Source organism: Neolamprologus brichardi, chromosome 5, assembly GCF_056152115.1.
Source record: "Neolamprologus brichardi isolate AB-2024 chromosome 5, ASM5615211v1, whole genome shotgun sequence".
Taxonomy (NCBI): Eukaryota; Metazoa; Chordata; class Actinopteri; order Cichliformes; family Cichlidae; genus Neolamprologus; species Neolamprologus brichardi.
In genome coordinates, this window is record NC_142108.1 from 13,396,131 (window position 1) to 13,417,861 (window position 21,731).

A 21,731-nucleotide genomic window follows, 5' to 3' on the forward strand; every position below is an offset into this window, starting at 1 on the left:
TCCTTTAGCAGCAGCCTGGCCAAAGCTCAGACAGAAAACTTGGATAGTGGCTCACTGATGCTTCCCAACCAATCTGATGGTGCCTCAGAGGATCTGGCAGGAGGAACGGAACAAACTGCCCAAATTTAGGTGCGCATAACTTGCAGAAACCAAAAACACTCAAAAGTTGCATCCGCTGCCAAAGGGGCCTCTACAAAGTACTGAATAAAGAGGTACTAAATACTTTTGTAAAAGAAACGTGAAAGGTATTAAAAATATGGTTTAACTTTGTTATTACTGATTATAGATTCACAGGAAGTGGCGGTGCTGAACGATTTATCTGACAACTTCAAAAAGGGAAACACAGCGTAGTGCTACTGATTTTAATTCGTGTTACCACTAAAGTGCTTCTCACTGTCACTGACAGTAATAGGGTGGACCAACTATTCAACTAATCTACAGTGTGCGATTACTAGAGGAAAAAGTCTTTTACGTCCACTTTCTCCCACAAACACACACATACAGAAGACGTTACACGTACACACAAAGCCACAAAGTCAGCGCAGTGAGTGTTGTTTTAAAAGTCATATTTCCCGTATTGACATATTTTCTGTAACTGCTTGGCTCTGCTGTGGTTTTTTCTTCACTGTGAGGGCCAGTCAGGGAGAGTCCCTGCAACTGTTTTTCACAAAGACGTTTCGTGTTTGATGATTAAAGAATGTCAAACACAGGTCGGACAAAGTGTGCAGGATTACACGCGCGGTGTGGAATGGCCACGTTTTGTAAAACTTATGCATACACATGTCTCTCTGAAAGCAGGACACGGCGAGAAAGTCAAGAACGGACACGCAGGCTGCCGCGGCGAGCGCGCACAGATGTTCTTTGACTTTAATCATGTTCACGGGCAAGTAATCAGTGGAAAACACACAACGTTCACACATGCCGAAGCGCCATTGAAAGCGGCAATTGACCTTGAAGAATGAAGTAGTAAATATAGGACAGAGAATCCTATCGCAGATGCAGCAACTTCGAGTCGACTTTTTAACCAATCAGTTTCAAAGGGTGAAATCAGTACTATGAAAGCCAGATGTATAAAAGGATTGGGATGAAGAAGAAAAAATCAAGTGTCGAAAGCCGAGGAAAAAGATGGAAAAAAGAGGGAAACAAAGGAAAAGAGGGAAAGGGGGGGGGGGGGGGGGGGGGACATATGAGGGAGTTTCAAGCATCTGGCAGGCCATGTGTAAAAAGTGAGCAGAGTCCTGTTAATTAGAGCCATACTGCAAATGGCATTAATAACAGAATGAGCAGACTGTGGTACGGCAGTATGGGAGGGGAAAGGGGGGGGGGAGAGAAAGTGGGCAGAGCGGTTGCAGAAAACATACATAAAAATAAAGAAACTACTTTATTTCCACTAATAAACTATGAAATAATGAGTGCCCAAGCCAAGGACTGGTTTCTTTCTCTCTAATGAGCGACACCCCCGCCCCCTCATTCTGCCTCCGGGGGGAATACACCTTCGGTAGACCAACAAAAGTGGCGCTGTGTCTCCGGGCCTCCTGGCCTAAACGCTGCTTTTATGAGACCTGGCTGGGTCAGGTCAAACTGGGTCATCTGGTCCTGGTCGTGCTGACACACACACACACTCACACATGTACGCACGCACACACACACATAAAACTGATGCTCTTTTTTTTCTCCCAGATTTTTGCGGATGAAAAAACAGACTTGCTGCAAAGAAAAAAAGGATGGGGGTTTCCAGCAGTGTTATTAGCTTGTTTTCTCTTAACTTCCATCACACCACACGTACTGGAGCCACATCATTGTCTTTGATGCAGTGTTGCAACACTTTTGTTCAGCTGTAAACAGACGAAAGTCAAAAAAACAACTTTCTGAATAGCATGTTTTAAGCTCTTATTAGGAGCATTATCTGGATTCAGTTAGCCTGGGTGGAAGTGTTACTGAACTTTATGGGTTTTTCCAACCCAATTCGGCTTGAGGTTCTAGTTATGAAACCACACACACACACAAACGCATGCACACACACACAGACTAGCATTTCAGGAGTCGGCCTCACCAAATCTAACATGTAAGCATCATGCTATTAATGTCTCCCTTTCCCAGGATTAACTAACCAGATGCAACACTTATGCAAGCCCCTTACGCAAGTAGGCATGGTACTACAAATGGTAGGAGGACTTTGCCAACAAAACTTCCAGTCATCTGTGAAAGGGGACCCTGTCAATACTTGTGCTCTTTTCAGTTGGCAGCATTTGAAAATTTTTATATTGAACAAGAGTTTACAAACCACCCCCAGGTTGTTTTATGGAGATCTGTGTTCCTGCAAAAATGCCTGAACAAAAGGGCAAGTGCAAAATTTTCTTTGGTTTGGAAACCACAAAACCCCATATAACAGCCACCATTTAATTAAAAGGCAAGTGGGTTCAAACTGCACCCACACTGTGTTTTAAACTACTTTTTCTATTATCCTACGCTTCTAACCAGCCTAGCCTCCTGAAGAAAAAAAAGAAACAAAATCAAAGTAAACAAAGCTTAATAGCAGCACTAGTGAATGGCTGTATTCAAATCTAAAAACTGAATAACTGCAGTTTTGTGGCTCAGGAGGTAGAGCAGGTCATCCACTAATTGGAAGATTGGTGGTTCAGGTCCTGGATCCTTGAGCAAGATACTGAACCTCGAGTTGCTCATTCACACTCGTGCATGTTAGATAGAAAGCATGTATGAATGTGTGTGTGTAAATGGGTCAATGATACATGTTGCATAAAGTGAGCAGAAAGGTGCTATATAAGAACATAGAGATACAGCAGAAAGCTGTCCACACACTGACTAAACAGTCCCATTTGTCCACAAAAAAAACACAAGGGTCATTATTTTAAGAGTTCATTTAGGCAGACAGTTTTGATAAGTTGTTTTGACAGGTGACAAATGGCCAATATACAGAATCATGCTGTCAAAGGGGCATGTTTTTACAATTATCCACCTTAGCACGGAAATAAGCTCGGCTTCCACCATTGCTTTAAAAGAAAATGATTTCTTTGCCAAATTACCAAATAATTTCTTTTTCTCTGTGGCAAGGCGTTTTGTAAAACTGTAAAAACACATTATGCAGGGTGGAGTCGGGCTAACACTGCAGTAGCAGCCTCAGGAAATAGCCTTGGTCTGGTGACAGATCATCAGTCTTTGGCGTATTGACAATTTGGTCACAGCTTCAATAAAATCTCTGTTAGAGCGGAGATAATGTGCCTTAACGTTTTCAGTCAGACAGATAAATTAAGACTTTTGTGTCTGAGAAAAGAGTGGTAGCAGAAAATGTTTCTAGCCTAACTCCTCTCTGAATCCTCGCTCAACATTTACTACATCCTCTCCTCTGGCCACAATAGGGACTGGAGGTCTGGTCCCAGCAGAAAGCCACAGCGCCACAGAAATGAAAAAGCATTCACACTAAGAAAGAAAACTAGCATCACTCAGAATCCAAAACTTATGCTGTGTGCTATTGTGAAACAATACATCAGCATCACACCAGAAAAATAAGCTCCACACAAACCTATGTGCGAAAGCTCGGTGTATCATGCACACATGTAACATTTCTAACATGATTTTAAAGTAGGCCAATTACATAAAAGAAAAGAAACGGAAAAAACATCGTTGCCCACATTTATGCCTGTGTGTGCGTTAGTTCCTGTGGTCCTGTTCATATGTGGCGACGGAAAACAATAAAATGCTGGGACTTTTTTCCCTCCAGGTTCCCGGCTCTTTTTTGTGGCGAACATATTTGTCCCTCAGGTTTTTCCACTTCGTACATTCCCTCACATCCATTTCAGTAGTTTCAGCTATCTCCCTCCAGGAATCTGCTGACATTTGTGAGCCCTTATATTTAGACTGTGATTATTATTTTTTATACTGAGATGATGATTTTTATTCTCTCTGATGATGAATGATGTCGTATCTCTATAATGAATTCAAAAATGGAGTTCCCAAAAACCTCATATATCAATATGATAGACCAGGCGTTAAGGAGCTAAGGTCGGATCATCAGCCACTCTGAATCCAAGCACAGCTTAGAGTTTGATCCTTTGATTCTTAAATCTCAAAGCCTTACTGCTCTTAGAATATCACCGCATTTAGGGTGAGCTGGGTTTCTCCTTGTAAGGATGATCTGGAATATGGTTAGGCAGTTTTTTGTGTGCCAGTGATGCAGTGTGGAAAGAGTGACCACAGAGAGGTTGTTTCCAGTCTCTGTGTACTGTTTTGTTGAATGTTGCTCGTCATGCTTTTAAATACATGAGGTAAACACTGCATTTGTATCTGTGGCAAAACCATCACAGAGCTCTTGTGCCGGCGGGGGGGGGGGGGGGGGGGGGGGGGGGGGGGTATTGTCTGAGGTTTGAAAAATTCAGGGAACTTTGCATACATGGAAGTTTACTGAATTAAGGAATATATGACCAGTTTTACAAGGTAAATGTTAAGATTTTGTACTAACAGGCTCGGTCATGTAAACGCGTGTTGTTGTCTGGGTGGAGCACAGAGGTGACACAGGGCTCATGCTTGGAGGAGATCCAGCTACTACAAACTGGAGCCGCGCACAATGAATGCTCTGCTCCACATCACCGATGCCCCTATTGTATTTGATGAAGTGGTGAATAAGCGCTCAGTGTTGGCACATTTGATGCATTACACAACAGTGTTTTCTGTTTATTGATTATGCAAAGTGTGACAATGTTTCAAGCGTTTACAAAACATAGTTTATCTGATATTAAACACATAAACGTTGGAAGTTGGAGTCCCTGGCTGGAATTTTTAACTGAAACGCCCCTTCAAGTCAGAATTCCAACGCAAAAAGTCGAAGCGGCCCCATCGACCTCGGCTAAACAATCCAAGATGGCTGCAGCACACGTGAACAGCATCGTGGTGCATTGCTAGTGACGCATGGATGGCTATACTTTGCTAAGCAGCAAAGCAAATCCTGTTTTCCTCGCTTTTACGACTACTAGAACGTGCTCCGCTCCGACATCGAGGCCAACGAAACACTCTGGTCTGTCGGGCTGAGAAAAAGGTCACTCGAACTCAAAACGGCCGTTTCTTCACTTCAATTTTTTTTTTTTTTTGGTTTTATTAAGTTCAAAAGATGTTCTCACTCTACCCAACCATTTAGTCAATCTTTTTTTCAAAGCATCGAGTGTAGTTCAATCCAGGGCGATGTGCGTCAGCTGGAAAATAGACAGGTATTCAAGGGTAAAGTGCTACAGGCTTATTCTTGTGTAGTTCTTTTGTGGCTCTGAGCTTTGCTTATCTGCATCTGTCCCCCTCTCTCTTTCTGTAATCTACTCGCCATTGTCACTGTAAGATCAAGCAAACAGTATTCTATGTATTCAGCTTCTTTTGGCGTGCAGACTAAAAATGTGCTTACAGGCTAGAGAGGAATTTCTAATGGAAACAAATGCAGAGAAAAAAAATAATCAGGTTTTGTTGAAAGTGAACCATAGATACAGATGTATCTATGGAGACAGTAAGGAAATAAAGAGCCCAAACTCTGCTGAGTGTGAGTGGACACAAAGGTTAAAAAGTCCCCCGAAAAACAGCCAAATGCAAGGAAAAACATGACTTCAGCGGGGACAATTAGCTGTAAACCATAAACCACAAACTAATCTGGCTTAGTGAGTGCAGTCAGTCAGACATGAGCTATGCTGGACGGGGCGAGTAGGAAATGCATACACTGACACACAAACACCATTACAGAGGAGAAAAAACACAGGCACCATCACCCATAAACAGCGTAATTAGATTTTCCAACAAATGACCATACTATATTTTATGTCAAACTGACATATAAAAATGTCTTTTGAGGAGTACAAATACTGCTTTGCCATAAACCATCAGTGTCTAACAGCCATTTTATAATCTGGCTGTGGGGAACACATATTTTCAATTTATGCACGCAATTATGTTGTTCGCTTCGTCGACACTGTACACTTGAATGTAAATATTAGGTATCAAGATACTATTTGATAGCTATTTTTCAAGTATTGTTACTGATAAATATCCTTCCGAATCTTTGCAACACATCCATCTTATTACAGCAGGGGTGTCAAAAATAAGGCCCAAGGGCAAGAATCTGCTCGCCAAAGACTCAAATTCGGTTGGCTGCACACTCGCATTGCATAGGACTAACAACCAAGTTGTAGTGAAATTTAGAAAAGACGTTTGGCTTCAAAGTAAAAGTTGTGCTTTACTGCTGAAATCAACAAGTTCTGGAGCGCAAGATTTTCTAAATGGGGAACCATAGTGTGCGATTGTAATCCTCAGATAGCGCTCATAGGTGTGGCTAGTTTTATGGGTGATTTACAAAAGTTGCGCTGTTTCCTAAACACAGGCGCAATTAGCAACAAATTGCAGGTTGCAAATGTTACTAAATCTGATTGCAATCTCAATTTAATCATTCACCTCCCTATATTTATGCCTTGAGAAAGGAACTCCCAGAAATACATATGCAACAGGTCAAACGGTCACGGTTTCTCATTTCCATCACACTCTTTACAGGTTCATAGTGATGACTATGGCAAACTGTTAGCAAACAAAAGAGGAGGAATAGTAAGGTGGTTTTAAGTGCAACAACTTATGCCTCTCTGCAACTAATTTCACCAATGAGTTGCAGGTTGTTTTTCCCTAGCCACCAGTGGTTGCCAGGTGGTTGCCAACCGATCTCTAGGCCCATGTGAATCAAACTGAATCAAAATAAATCTCAGCAGACAAAACATTGATCCTGTGATGCTACTATGCGAACTTGCCAGAAAATGAGAATTGACTGTAATTCTTAGCTTCACTTTGGTGAACACATTTAAAAGACGAGACGTGGCATGACTTGGAATAACAAGGAGGCAATTCTGTGTTAGCGGTGCTAATTGGGATGATGCTAGTGATAGTAATGTTTCGTAAATGCCACAATGTTGTCATTATGTGAAGGTACCCTGTGGGCTACTGAGGCTCTCCATGTTGGCGCTGGGGTCAGCTCCTGTTGCTTGAGGCTCAGCAGCTCAGTCGTGGGTCAGACCTTACTGAGGCGTTCAGTAGGCAGCTTTTCACTTAGTATTAAAGTCAAATGTGACACACACATACACATCCTCAGTCTGTTTCTCGTTGTTCCACCACAGAGAGGATTAGAAGAGCGTTTAAAGCCATAGCCTGTGCTGAAGAGCAGCCCTGGGCCATGATTAAAAACACTGAGATGCTCTTTAGGCACAGTGAGACACATTGAGCCTTGTTTGGGGGGAAAAGAGCAGCGAAAGCAACAATGAATGTTACAAGTTACGTCCAAATCTCTGAAGCCAATTGGGAACGTTACAGCGAACCACAGCCAGTGCACTCTCACCAAAATCTCTCTAAATAACTCTGTGGACAATATGTAATTCTGAGGAACAAGAAAACATTTGTGTCCTCCACTCTCAAAAGCAAGTAGCAAGCACTCGCTTCTTTGTTCTGGAAGTTCCAAGTTTCCATTTATATGTAGTAACCAAGAGAGCAACCCATATAAAATGAAACTCAGCTGACATGGACAAGAAAAAAAAAGATGGAAGCTGTGCAAGGGAGACGAAATAAAGGAGAAAGAAGTCAGTGAGACAGAGGGAATAAAAGAGAGAAAGAGAGAGGAGCCAGACATCCTTCTCAGCCTGAGGGGCTGTCAGTCTTGTACAGAACAATGATGAGATTGCAATGCAGTTAAACACGTTTTATCTAACACACCCAAACACATGCACATGCAAGCAAACAAATATCGTCTCTAGCAGCTTTTAAAACAATTAAACAAACAAGGCCTAACCAACTGCAGATGGATCGTAAATATTAAACCTCAAATGCTGAAGAGAGCCAACCTGGAGTTAGCGCGCTCAATAGCCGGCACTCTACAGAGATCTGCCAAGAGAGAAAATGAACAACTGATGAAAAGAAAGGTGAAGAGAAGAGAAGCCATATTAAGTGAGTCTCTCAACCGTTCTCCACCTTGTGATCGCTCTAATATAATATGCATCATTTTACACCCAGTTGTTTATGTCCTATTTGTAGACTCCTGCACTTTTCCTCCGGACATGCTGATGAACATTCCTCCCGACATTAAGGAAAATGAATCTGGAATAGATTTGTCGAGAGTTTGCTAGAGGAGCTCATGGTGAGGCCTCGCATTGCACGGTGCGAGCACTCCCCTCAGTGTAGTGTTAGGAGACAGATGCAGGAAAGCTCAGCTCAGCTGGGAAGAGGCACTCAGCATGCAAATAACATCTTAATCACGATCATCAATCAAGCAATGCATCTGTATTTATATAGCACATGTCGCACAAAGGATGCTATTTGGGATGATTCAGAGTGCACAAAAAGAGCGTGTGTTTCAATATGTGGCCATCACTAAGCTTATTCACACATACATGCACACTTCCTCTCTCTCACACACACACAGATAATGCAAAGCAGGAGTGGTGATCAGACACACACCAGACTGTCTTGTGATATCCGGAGTAACTGATTTCAATGTTTCCATCCAACTTATATAATTGTGTGGATGGGAACCTGTTTATATAACCTTCAGCAGGGGATGGGTGGCTGTGTGTGTACACACTCAGGTAGTCTAGACCTCCTCAGCCATTTGTGATGTTGATGGAATGATCCGTCAACTCTGACAGTCAGGCTGTCGGCTGTAGGGGCCTGCAGGGTGTAGAAGCCACTTCTTCTGTTGCTGGAAGTCTGATAGTTAGGAAGCTTGTGTAATACCCCCATATCTGATGTATGCAGCATGTAATGCGCTGTATGGGAACTGTGCCATCCTTGAAAATTCTGGGGGAATTTCAACATCCATTTCAGTTGATTTCCTTTCCAAGATCGGGATTTCAACAACCGTGAATCAGAGTTTGGGAAGTCGGGAATTAACCGCAGAGCTGTACACTCATCCGAGGGCAAAACAAATGAGGACGCACACGGACACAAAGATTTACAGAAGTATTCATCATCTGAAACGGAGAGCACACGCAAGTCTGTTTCTGTTGTTCTTTCTCCTTCTCTCAAAAGCTCTGTTCTCAATTAAAGCTGTCCTCGGGAAACTCAATCTCCCCACTCATGCTGCCCCAGAAACACACACACACTGAGAAAGAGAGCGAGAGAGACAAGAGAAACACGAACACATCTCACTCATGCTCTGACATGTCCTCTGTCTGTCTTCTTTCTCTTGCAAACCGCCAACTTGAATTAACTTATAAGGAAAGTAAGACTGAAAAGCAAACTTACCAGACCGGGGAGAGGGGGGTCAAAGCAGGAAACACCACACAGAAGAGTGGTTTGTAAGTCAGTGGAGAAATGAGCCGAGGAGGTGTAGTTGTTGAGTTTGTCAGTCAGAAGTCGCTCTCGCAGCAACGTTTGAGCTCAGCCTGTTGCATTCCTCCTACCTCTCCTTTTCCCGTCTCTCTCTCTCTCTCTTTCTCTTTCACCAACATACACCCTCTCTCTCGCTCTCTCTCTCTCCTCCTGAAATCATTGTGTACTTTGATTCACAAACCCTGCCTCTGTCACGTGATCCAACACTTCAAATATACAGCACATTTTTTACCAGCCACAGAATGCCCGAAGGCAGGGAAAACAGGGTCTAAAAATCTTAGGTTTCAACTTGCTGAACCCCCGCCACCCCCACCAACACCACCGCCACCTCTTACCCCCACCCCTCTCTTTCTTTGTCTCAAAGTCTGTCTCTCTCTCTTTACCTTCACTCCATCTACCGCATACTGTCAGTCAACACTCTTTTTGTTAGACTTCAACTGTGTGGCCGTTTGTTTTGAATTTCTAAATTTGTTCATCCTTTCCTCGCCATCCAAAGATAGACCTAAACCAACACACGTACGTGCGAGAGAGCGGCGCGTATGTGTACGTACAGTCGCCCTTGTGAAACAGTGACTAACTCACAGACATACACAAACACACACACACGCCGCAGAGGGCTGCACACCTTTGGGGATATCGGTGTCAGTTTTTGGCATTTGCTCCATGTTTGCAATGCCTTGACTTTGGGACTCCGGCCGGCCAATGTGGGAGTCCGGGGGCCTCGAGCCAATCAAAGGCTACTCTGTGGGTTATTGTGACTAAATGTTCCTGATGGGATAGAAATAAACCCTAGCATCCCTGTGACTCAGGGTGATGGGAACAATAGTTTAAAACCGTCAAATGCGATACTAGTAGTGCCAATTCTCAGATTTCCATTCAACATGTCCATTTAAAGTAAAAAGAATGTAACTAATTGCAACTGAGTAATAATACAGATAAACTGTGTACAAATATGGAAATCAAACCTCAACGCACTAATGAAAATTGCAATTGTGCATTTAAAGTGGTGCAAATATGCAAAATTTGCAATATTTACCAAGTGTCACGGGAACCCTGGCATACATGTCAGTTTTCATTAAATCTAAAAAATGCAAATGCTGTGAGCTGTTTTCCATCTTGCCTAGCTTGAGAAATACAAAGAGCCATTCTCTTAGCAGTTACCACACCTTTAACTCAGTTGAAGTGGAGTCTTTTCCTCCTACAGGATTTTCCTAAGCAAATAAGCCCTGTCGTTTTCGGGTAAGGAAACGTTTAACAGAGATACATTTGATCCATGATGAGATCAAACCTGCCAGACGGGCCTTGAGGGACAGAGCTAACTGCCTCTCCGTGTCAGAGATAAAACTGTCTGCTACCGTCTGCCTGACTGGCCTCAGCGGTGAGCCGGCTCATTACAAGCCCGTCCACAACAGCAACAGCGAGCAGCGCGGCGCAGGTCGACTTCCAGCACAGGAGCTTTACCCTCAGGTTGACTGACCAATTTTAATCAGCCAAGTATTTAAGCAGATTGATTAAACACGAGTAATTCAGTGCCATGCTAAATATCTCTGAATAAGTGTACCTAAGTTTTTACACTTATTATCTATAATATCAGACTAACATAACTATTTTTTCATTAAAAAAAAACTATAAAATTAAATAGTTCCTCCACACTCTGTGTCTGTAGGTGATTATATTTTACAGTATAAAGGCCAACATGAGAATGACATACAGTAAAGAACAGTACACTGAAAAGAAATCTAATCACAGTCAATTTCACTTTAATTAAGCTAATAACCTAAATTTATTTGTAGTCAGACTCTCACTTTTGGTTTATGAAATATTAACATGAATGTAAAACGTGAAAGGAAAAAAGTTGACTTTTTGTTTGAGTACAGAGCAGGTTCAGTTTGGTCAATTACCTGATACCTGTGTGTGTGTCTGCCATTAAATAGGTGTGGTTAGATGGAGATAGAGGGTGTCGGTTTTAATTTGTGTGTTTAATCTTTCATCTGTGTTTCCTCCTGGAAGAGTTTGGAAGTCTGGAAAAGACTTTGATGCTAAACAAGTTATATTTCAGTTCAGAATGAAGTGCTTCTATCGCCATGCAGAACTTTATGAACAGTGCGTGTGTCGATGACTCCCCACCTAACCGGGGACGGCTAAAGAAATATGTTTTGGATTAGTCAGTACATCACGAGCTCTTTTCATACATGATATGAAAACAACAGACCTAAGCCACGGTGAAAAATGAATAACGGAATATGCAAAGAGATCTGTAAAGATATGTTTTGTGTGTTTAAACAGTAGAATGAATGAAATACCTGGAATGGATTTTCTGGGATTTAATGTACAAATAGAGGACGTTTTTTTCGCATGTTGTTGCCCACTCGGTCACACCAACGCTTTTATTTTGAACTTAATGTAAAAAACGATAGAAGAGTGTCACACAGATATTTATGGAACTATTGTTATTTAGTTTTTTGGGCATTCATTGAACAAGAGGGGGGAGGCAGCAAGGGAAACGGTCCAGGGTGGAATCAATGCATACAAGGCTGCCTTCTCCACTAAGTGAGCTGCAGCACCGTATTTATTGAATTTGTGACTATAACGCCAAAAGGTAACAAAATTTAAAAATAGTCATTTACTGTATTAACTATTATACTTTGTGCCTTTTTAAAAAAAAATTACTTGAGAAAGAAACAACCTGGAACGGTTATAATCCAAACTCCAGGTTCACTCCTTTAACTATCAAGTTTCCGAAACACTTCCCAGCAACGGTGTCAGTGAGGAGAGGTGAAAGGTTAGTGCTGTTTGTGTTTCTGTGTCAGTGAAATGCACAAAGACGAGGTGAGTGTATAACATCTGAGTGTGAAAGGCACATTTGTGTATTTATGAATTTCAAGCACTTGCACAGAGCATCCTTTCTTGCACATGTATCCACGTGCTGATGCGTACTCACACCAGTGGAGACGGCTAAAGACACATTTTCATTTTCACTCCCACTTTTGTTCCAGTGCGAGTGGCACTGTTAAAGCAGACTGACTGAGTAAGGGGATTAGAAATGTGAGAAGGGTTTCCTCTGAGGCCTGCAGGTAAAAGTTTTGGGGAAGTTCAGCCTGTGATAAAGAAGGCCTAAAGATGTAAAGCAGAGAAGAGAGAACAAAAAAATGGCCAAAACTGAAGAGGAAAAATGAGGGGAGCTTATAACTTTTTGCAGAGCTTGAAATGGGGCCCTTTTTGGCAGCAGGCAGTGGAGAAACCACAGAATGGTGTGACTCTGGAGTTGAGGGGTGGAAGAAGCAGGAGGGGGGAGGCAAAGGACAAGGAAGCAGAGGAGAGCGGCGAAGGAGGGGGAAAGAAGAAAAGAAAGGGATAAGGAGGGAAAGGGGAGGGGGGGTTTTAGACGACAGGTTTTAATCAGCAACAGGCTGTTGGTAATGAGATCACTATCCCACTGTGCTCAGATTGATGTCATGTGAAGCACTGTGGCGCACGGCGAAGCATGCAGAGGATGACAGGCACGCATGACAAGCTCACTCGCTTTCCCCGGGCACACAAACACACACGCACGTATGGAGAATGTCAGAAGACGGCGCAACGCTCGCACCAGCGCTGGCAAGTGCCCACAAACTAATAAACAAGGGCGCAACGGCTCACGCAGAAAATATGCACGCACAACACACAAAGAACCTTTAATACGCCACAACACCCTGCTGTTAATTTTCTTCAAGCGAGTAAAAGAGCTGACACAAATATAATCACACCCACACATACACTATAAACACATTTCGGATCCCAAGGCTCCTTTATGTCTTTTCTGTCTCTCAAACTGCTAAACATGCCTACACACAAAGAACATACTGTACCAGCGGTGAGGGTTGGCTAGACTAGCAGGCAAAAAAGAAAAAAGAAGGAAAAAAAGGAAAGGAAAAAAAAGAGGGAGCATAGGAGGAGAGAAAGCAAGGGCTGCTGGGGGAGAAAAGGTGAAAGGAGTGACATTCTGGGTAGCAGCTGTCAATTCGGCGGACAGGAAGTTCAACAAACAACGCGAGAAACGAAGGCGCTCTCTCTCGTTCGAACGGAGTCGAGACAGAAATATTCAAATAATATGGGCAAAATTTCATTTTGAATGAGCAAACGTGCATTTTTGATCTTGTTTGCAACAATTTGTGTTAGCGGATAAGCTAAAAGGGAAAAAAAGACGAGGGGAAACAAAGCGGGGTGTACATGTGCATTCAATAGTTTTTCCTATATAAATGTTCCCCGAAAATTCAACCATGATGTCATCATGAACCTGTTGTGAACCCAACTCTGTCAACTACCATTACCGTCTCATTCCCTCTCCGTTCCCACTTTCCAGCACGGCCTCTCCATCTCCTTCCACTCTGTCCCCATCTTGTTCTTGGACTTCTTTATCTTTCACCATGCAATGTTGTCTGGCTGCATTTTTTCTTTTCTACTCATGCTGCATATGCTGCTACACCCGACAACCCCCCCCCCCCCCAATCCACTTTTACTCCCTCTCTGAACCCAACCCCCAAATACACCAACACACACACATACTGCTCACAGACATTTGGAGAGTCTCTGGTATAACAAGGACAGTTTTAATCAGAACAAGCTGGCATATTTTGGCCAAGACCTGCACTTATGGTAATTCAATCAGAAAGAAAGGAGAAAGAGGGAGAGAGAAAAAGTGAACAGGGGCACACAGAGGGTAGTGGAGTGTGAGACAGGGAAATAAGAAAAACAGAGGGAGGAAAAAGGAGACAGTGGGCGGATGGGAGGGTGAGGTAGGGATTAAGTGGTTTGAAGAAGTTTGAGCCACATGTGGAAGTGATTGTCTAATTACAGCAGATATGTATAAGTGTTACTGCCTGCAGGACAGATGTTGATTGGAGGGCGCAGCACCGTGAAAATGAGATGATTGGACGAGGAAGAAATTAAGATGGATAATTGGTGGAGGAAGGGGCAAGAGGAAGAGAACCACACTGGGAGAAGTGCTAGGGTGGCTCCTGCAATATTCTCTGTCCGAGTCTGAATAGAAATCAAATTTTTTTCTTCCAGTTCAGGTGATGTCATCATTGCAGCTCCCTCAGGAGTGCTGAAGGGAAAAAGCTTCAGCCTGTAGATGGTACTAAAATGAGACAAAAACTGAACATACACCTATGCACACCATCAGGCGTGACAATAAAACCACTGACAGGCAGGTGATGTAAATAACACTAATCACTTGGTTACAATGTAACATTCTGCTGGGAAATCTTTGGTTATGGTATTTATGTATGTGGGACATGTAACCCCATTTTAATCACAGTCAGTATAGACCATGGAAGTATGTTCTCAGATCACAGGAGCCTACCACAACTGGTCCACACACCCCGCTACAGAGCTCTGGAATGGCTTGAGGTACATGACAGAGGCCGTGGTGCTAACCCAGCCTCCATACTCCACAGGTCCCAATTCAATCAACGTCTGTGGGATCTACTGAAACCAGCCAAATCCATGGAGACTCCACGCAGGACCCCAGAGGACTCTGCCAATATCTGAGACACCACAGGAGACCCCCAGAGGTCCTTGTGCCCTAAAGAGTAGGTATTTTGAAGACACCAGGAGGACCTACACAATATAAAACATGGTTTTAATGTGGCCGATTAATGCACAACAGTGCAAGACAATTTGTTTCAGGTGGAAAAGGCTTTATGGATTGCTTAGCTACAGCAAGACATTATACCGGAGGTAACTGGATTATGTTTTCCCCTGGTTTCAAGTGTTTTGCTAAGATTTTTTACCACAAAGACAGTAGTACTATGAATATACTCTGTAAGAAAGCAAAATTAAATTAAAATTAAATTGCGACAAGTTCAACGATACCTACAATCATGTGAAAAAGAAAGTGTTCACAGGACTCTATGTGCTTCTGTCAAAAAATTACGTATACCCTTACTACTTCCATATGGATAACAAAGGTAAATAGCAACTAAGTGCTGATAATCAGATGGCTTGATTGATTAATTGATCCAGATCCACAGGAGGTTTGACCAAAATATATCTATAAAAAATCTGGAAATCAGGTCTTTGTTAACACAATGCCACAATCTTCCTAGGAGCAGACGTCCCAGCAAATTTACCCCAAGCTCTGATTGTACAGAGAATCATCAGAATTCCAAGGAGCCACATCTATGGCGTGTTTAGAAGAACTACCAGGACCAGGACGTCTGCATCTAAACAAACTACAAGACTTCTAAAAGAACGGTCCTCATCTACTCATATGTGTGAGGAAACATTTTTACCCTGCACAAAATCATATCAGTTTGCACACAAAACTCACCATCAGATTACGAAACATGCGCTCCGGCCTATTTTGTAATAACCACCCAGCATATGTTAGTGAACCACAGTCATTCTGAACCTAGAGGCTTGTGCGGCCTGTATGCAACCTGCTACGCCCCTATTTCTTTATATAAGTAAACATGCCTATCTTATAAGAGACAAGAGAAAGTCCAACTGAAGAAACCTAAACGATTCTGTCCAAAGAGGAACCCAAAACATACACACAGCTTCCTTAAATGTTTCCACTGGAGTGAAGAAAGTTTAGTAAACAAACAAACAAACAATAACCCCCAAAAAACAACAAGCAAGACTCCAGCTGGAATAATGAAGGTTCGGAATATTGATTTCCCCTGAGATACTCGCTGTGGCTATGGTAAAAAACCCCATAAATAAATAAAAAAATGTTTGAATATCAAAGATTATATGAAAAACGACTACAAGAGAATGTAGGAAACAAGTGGAGGGCAAGGATCATGTGATCTGTCAGATGAGAAAACAAATAACACAAAATGCACACGGACCACCCCCCAAACATCCGGATTCTTCAGCATCCATGAGGTTAGGACTAAGAAATTAAGCCGGTATGTGATGACATCCAGCAATGATAAAAGTCATTTGTAATGAAATATAACATATTTTGAAATAAGGTAGCTAAAGAATACTGAAATTCAACTATTCAGTAGTTAGTCTGCTTTGCATGCAATTTATTTATTTATTTTTTCATATAATTGTAATTCTTATCATTTTGTGGTTCACTGCATTCTGGAAAACTATAACTAATGATAAAAGAGCAATGATAACAACAACAACAATAATAATAACACTTGTTTTTATTATTATTATTATTATTATTAGTAGTAGTAGTAGTAGTAGTAGTAGTGGTAGTAGTAGTAGTAGTAGTAGTAGTAGTGGTAGTAGACAGCCAGGCCTTCATTATTTCAGGTAAACAAATTCAGGTATGAAAATATTGACAAACAACTGATTGGTGTGTGAAACGTTTGTACGCACCACTTTTTGAACAGCAACAAACTTACAACACAATGGTTGAAAAACAGAATCAAGGTGTTGCAATGGCTCAAAGTCCAGACCTCAACCCAACTGAAATACTGTGTCGGGAGCTTAGGAGAGCTGTGCATAAACGAATGAACCCAGGCAACGCTGTAAAGAGGAGAGGGTCTCCTGATAAAGCCGTACAGATAACGATTACTTCAAGTTATTGCTGCTGACTGTGGTTCTACGAGCTACTGAATCATGGGGTGTACTCGGTTTTTCACAGGACTACACAGAGTCATGTGAAAAACTTTCTTTTTCACATGACTGCAAGTTTCTTGCACAGCCTGTGACAGTTCACTTCAACACATGATGAACAAATGGGAGCTCCAGTACCAGGGTTGAAAGGTACATATTCTTCTGTTAAATATTCCTCAGACCTTCTGTGATAACACTGCCTGCTTACCATTTACACCTTGTCGCTGTCTGAATCATACTGGAGCATGCAATGATCAGTGGCTGACTGTTGTAAACATATATGGATATATGGATCTGACACAGCAACGTAGGATTTCCATTCACTGGAAACTGGATGCTGTAAAAATCTACAGCCGCGGGTCTCATGCTCACATTTTTTTCATAGAGTTTGTGATAAAAGTAGAAGTAAATGCTCCACTAGTCTGCAAAGTAATTAACCAATATTACACTAAAGGCTAAACGAGTTCAGAAGATTTCTTTAGTTTCTTTTTTGGTCTTTTTTTTTGCCCCTATCATCAGCAGCAGCAATCAGCTTTCTTCGCTGTGTACTGAAACAAAGGTAAATGCATTAAACTGCTTGGATACAGTGGCATTGGATGTCCCCCTCAGGATAATTTGGCACCTCTTCACAAGAAGCCGCTTGTCAACAGATCTCTGCAGATCTTGGCTGCCTACTGCCGTGCCTGTCTGCCTGTCACAAAATGTATCCCCTCTGGAGGGTAAACAGGGGCAAGTATCACACATAGACTGTTACTGCTGTCATAATATTAAACTTTGTTTTCCAGGTACTGTTTATTAGTTACCCTGGATGCTGCTTAGAGTGTCCTAAGGACCTATATGGGCCCAAATGAAGCTAACGATCATTCTTCCAGTGTACCGCTGCTCTTTATCGGCATGTTTACTCTCTTTTATTAGCTGTTCCCGAAATTCCCCTCAAATTTTCCACCAGTTGTAGCTAAATATATTTCAGTTTAAATTAAACCACTTCACTGCACAGCACAACCTGATATACAAAACGAGTTTTGATTTAAACTGCCAGACCCTTCTTCTTCTGCTGTGCACGTCGGCTACATGAACTGCACTGCCTTCAAACTCTGTCCTTCTTCTGTCCTCAATTTGATATTGACACTTCAGATTAGTAAATTCTGAACCTGAGAAAACCACTTATTACATCACACAAAAAAAATATTTTATTTACAATCCATCACACTGTTAATGTTAGCACTGTTGTTTGAAGGTAAAGTTGTTATATACTGCAGTTATTACTTCACTTTCTTCTTAATGGCTTTGTTTACGTTACAAAAAGTATTTCAAAACTTTTTAATTTACCTTTAAACTCACCTCTCATTCCCTGCAGGGGAAACAAATCTCCATCACTGATGGCTCTCTTCACTGTGATAGCCATCAAAAAGGAAACTGCTGCAGGGCCTTAACATGAAAGTCACTGCCACTCACTGCACTTCATCTACAAAGGGAAAGAAAGAGACACAGTGTAAATTTGGATGCATATACTTTGCCTTTAGTTTGTTAGGCTTTATTTGTTCTATCTGTATTGTGCCCGAGGGGTGGGTGGAGGATGATTTTGTTACATAAATAGAGGCATTGATGTCATTTGAAAGGTTTTTCACAGTCCTGTGAAATAATAAGTACACATTTACTGCTTCCATAGGAATAAAGACGTTAAGTAGCAGCTAGATGCTGCTAATCAAATTGCCTTGATTACCTGATCATCATCAGCAAGCATGGGCACGTCTATGAAAGCTGACATTTTGGCAGCTTGTTGGTCTGGAACAGCTGCGTGTTAACATAATGCCACAGTTTTACAGAGAGTGGACGTCCTGGCAAATTTACCCCAAAGTCAGACCCTGTAATGCTCAGAGAAACTGCAAAAACAAACCCAAGAGCTAAATCTCAGACTCTACAGGCCTCAATTATCATCACAAATGTTAAAGTTCACCACAGTACAATTAGAAAAAGACTGGACAAGTTGTTTGAAAGGGATGCAAAGAGAGAGCCTCTTATTAAGTTGAAGAAATCACAAGACTTGTGGAACATTGTCCTCTGGACCGATGAGCGCAAAGGGAAGATGTCTGGCTGTACAGCACAGCACCATGATTGGATTACATCATACACCACACATCGGCACAAACACCTCATAGCAACAGTCAAGCACGGTGGTGGGGGGTTGATGATTTGAGCCTTTACTGCAGACACAGGCAACTTGCAGTCACTGAGTTGCCATGAACTGTATGTCAAAAGTATTACAGAGTCAACTGTGAGGTCATCTGTAAAAAAGCTGAAGCTTGGCCAGACCTGGGCCATTGCAAAAGGAAAATGATCCCAAGCACAGCAGCAAATCTACAACAGAATGGCTGAAAAAGAAAAGACTCAAACCGTTGCCAGACCTCAGGATGATGAATTCTGTGGCGGTACCTTAAGAGAGCTGTGCAGAAACAAATTTTAGCAAACCTCAATGAAATGAAGCAATGCTGTAAAGACTCTGGGCCAAAATTTCTCCACAATGATGTGAGAGACTGAAAATGATCACTTCAAATTATCGCTGCTAAAGATGGTTCTGCAAGCTACTGATCACAGGGTGTACTTTGATTTTCACAAGGCTGCAGAGTCCTATGAAGACTTTCTTTTTCCTGACTGTACTCACAGCTCCTTGACTTACTACTCAAATCCACACAAAATACATGCAAGAAAGGGGCAACGCTGTAGCATCTCCACAGTGTCGACACAGTTGTGTAAACTGGGTAAATTCAGTGGGAAAATAATTCCTGCATTTTCATTCAAGCTTGAAACGTACCTGAATATGACACTATAAGAAAGGGCTGATATAACTGAATGAACTGTCACAGAGGAAGCAATGGGTGATGGATGACAGCCCCAGGCACAGCTGTATTCATTCCCCCGGGAGTCACCTGCAGCAGTAAAAACATACCACTCAAACTGTAAATGCAGTACTGTCTGTTTCGACAACCCTCTAACACACGGGGCCTCTCCATATTGCATGCAGACAATACAAAGAGATTTACACAGCTTGAATGCTTTTTTTATTATTTATTACCCTCTCTATAACTCTAATTAGAGCCCTAATGCTAATGTACTGCATCCCAAATTTAGTTCTTCTTGCATTTCTGCTATATACAAATACCTCCAGTACCTCAAGTATGTTCAGTGCGAGGGCAGCTTAGGCTGATAGATAGTATTTCATCAATTTAAAACTTAGAGGGAGTTAGAAAGGTAGATAAAATGGCCAGGATTAACTGCTGAAAATACTTTAGTGGACTTACTCACGTAAGCTAGCACTGCCACCTTGAGGGAAACAAATTATATTAAAACATATTTTAAAACCACGGGTCTGACGGGGGAGTTGAGGGGAGTTGATGGTTGTTTTTCTTTTTTTGGTCTGGCATTATTATACTCTGTATAGCTGATTGACAATTGGGTGACCCAAAAACCCCAAAAGATGAACTAGTTTTCTTTCTAAAGTGCAAGTTTTAAAAATAGATTCCCTAATAATATACAAACAGCTTTCCCATCTCTGACACATTTTCACTTTTATCTTATGCTACATAGCGGTGACCTGATTCTTTGTGGGGACAAAGGCAAGACCCACATCGGTCCACTTCGTCAGAAGGACCTGCCAGGATTTTAACCACACGGTGGCGCTGTTTAATTGCGTATTGCACTACTACTGCAGGTTTTAAGCTCCCTCTCAATAGAAGCAACCCAAGAAATTAGATGCTTATTGTTGTACTATTATTATTGTTGTTGCTTATTGCAGATGTAATGAAGTAGGGGACACACACACACACATATATATATATATATATATATATATATATATATATATATATATACATACATACATACATACATATATATATGTATATGTATAGACAAATTGAACTCCTTCAAAATTATATTATTATATATGTTGCAGGCAACGCTTTTAAACATGATGAGGACTTTTCAATATAGTCCAAAGGTAGATGTAAGGACGGTATTTTATCTGGTTTTTTTTTGTTTGTTTGTTTGTTTTTTGTTATACAAGAAAATATCTATAGATGTTAAACAAACTGATAAATTAGAGTTACTTCGGACAATGCCTTTCTCACCTTACTGACTCACTTCCGTTTGAGCATTTAGTTGACGCATAACAGCAGACAGAGACAAAGCTCGTGTGTGGATAAAGACGCAAATGGAGCCATGATGGGGGCTGAATAACAAGTTAATATCATAACTGAAACCGACACAAGCTGATATCCAAACGGCAGGTGATGAGTTTTATATCCCTGTGACCCCATAGCCTAATTCCCCACAAGTACACCGTAGAGTTTTACGATTCAGCTCACCTTTCTGTAATGAGAAAAGGGTTCTGAATAAGCACATCACACCCAGCCCCAACCCCGAGCCCAAGCTACGTGACCTAAATTTAATTCGCCGTTTGCCTATCAGCAGCGGCCACACGGCGTCTATTGAGCGCTAGGACACGTCGGTTTTAGTCACATTTGAGCTATTTTGCGTGGCTCGTGTTTGCACAAGCAGCTCCTGACCTACATTCGCTGTGTCCCAGCCAATCTCCGGCGATACTTTGGCTTCTGGCAAACACAATCTCCACAAAGAAAGGAAACGTGACGGGGAGGAGGGGGCAGCAGGGGGAGCGGGAAGGGGGGCGGCGGGAGTCACGGTGAGCGCCGCCCTTCAAGCACGTGCCGGCGCTTCTCCAGCGAAGATCGTCTATCGCGCGAAGACCACCACCGCTCGACTGAGAACACGCGGCGCTGTTCTATGGGTAGAAAACGTGCTCT

At 42.0% G+C, this 21,731-nt stretch overlaps 1 protein-coding gene across 3 annotated transcripts in view; it reads right to left on the bottom strand.

Moving 5' to 3' along the window:
• rargb (retinoic acid receptor, gamma b) overlaps positions 1–21,536 on the bottom strand; it is a 48,752-nt gene extending 27,216 nt beyond the window's left edge. The window contains exons 1-2 of one of the 3 annotated variants that reach the window (XM_006808781.3): positions 21,477–21,536; positions 18,253–18,376 (exon numbers count right to left, since the gene is read on the bottom strand). The gene's annotated coding sequence lies outside the window, so the exon portion shown is untranslated. Of the gene's footprint in view, positions 1–9,261; positions 9,490–18,240; positions 18,377–21,476 lie in introns of those variants that run through there. The other 2 variants (XM_035915859.2, XM_035915858.2) reach the window with 2 other exon arrangements.
• Positions 21,537–21,731: the final 195 nt, after the last annotated feature.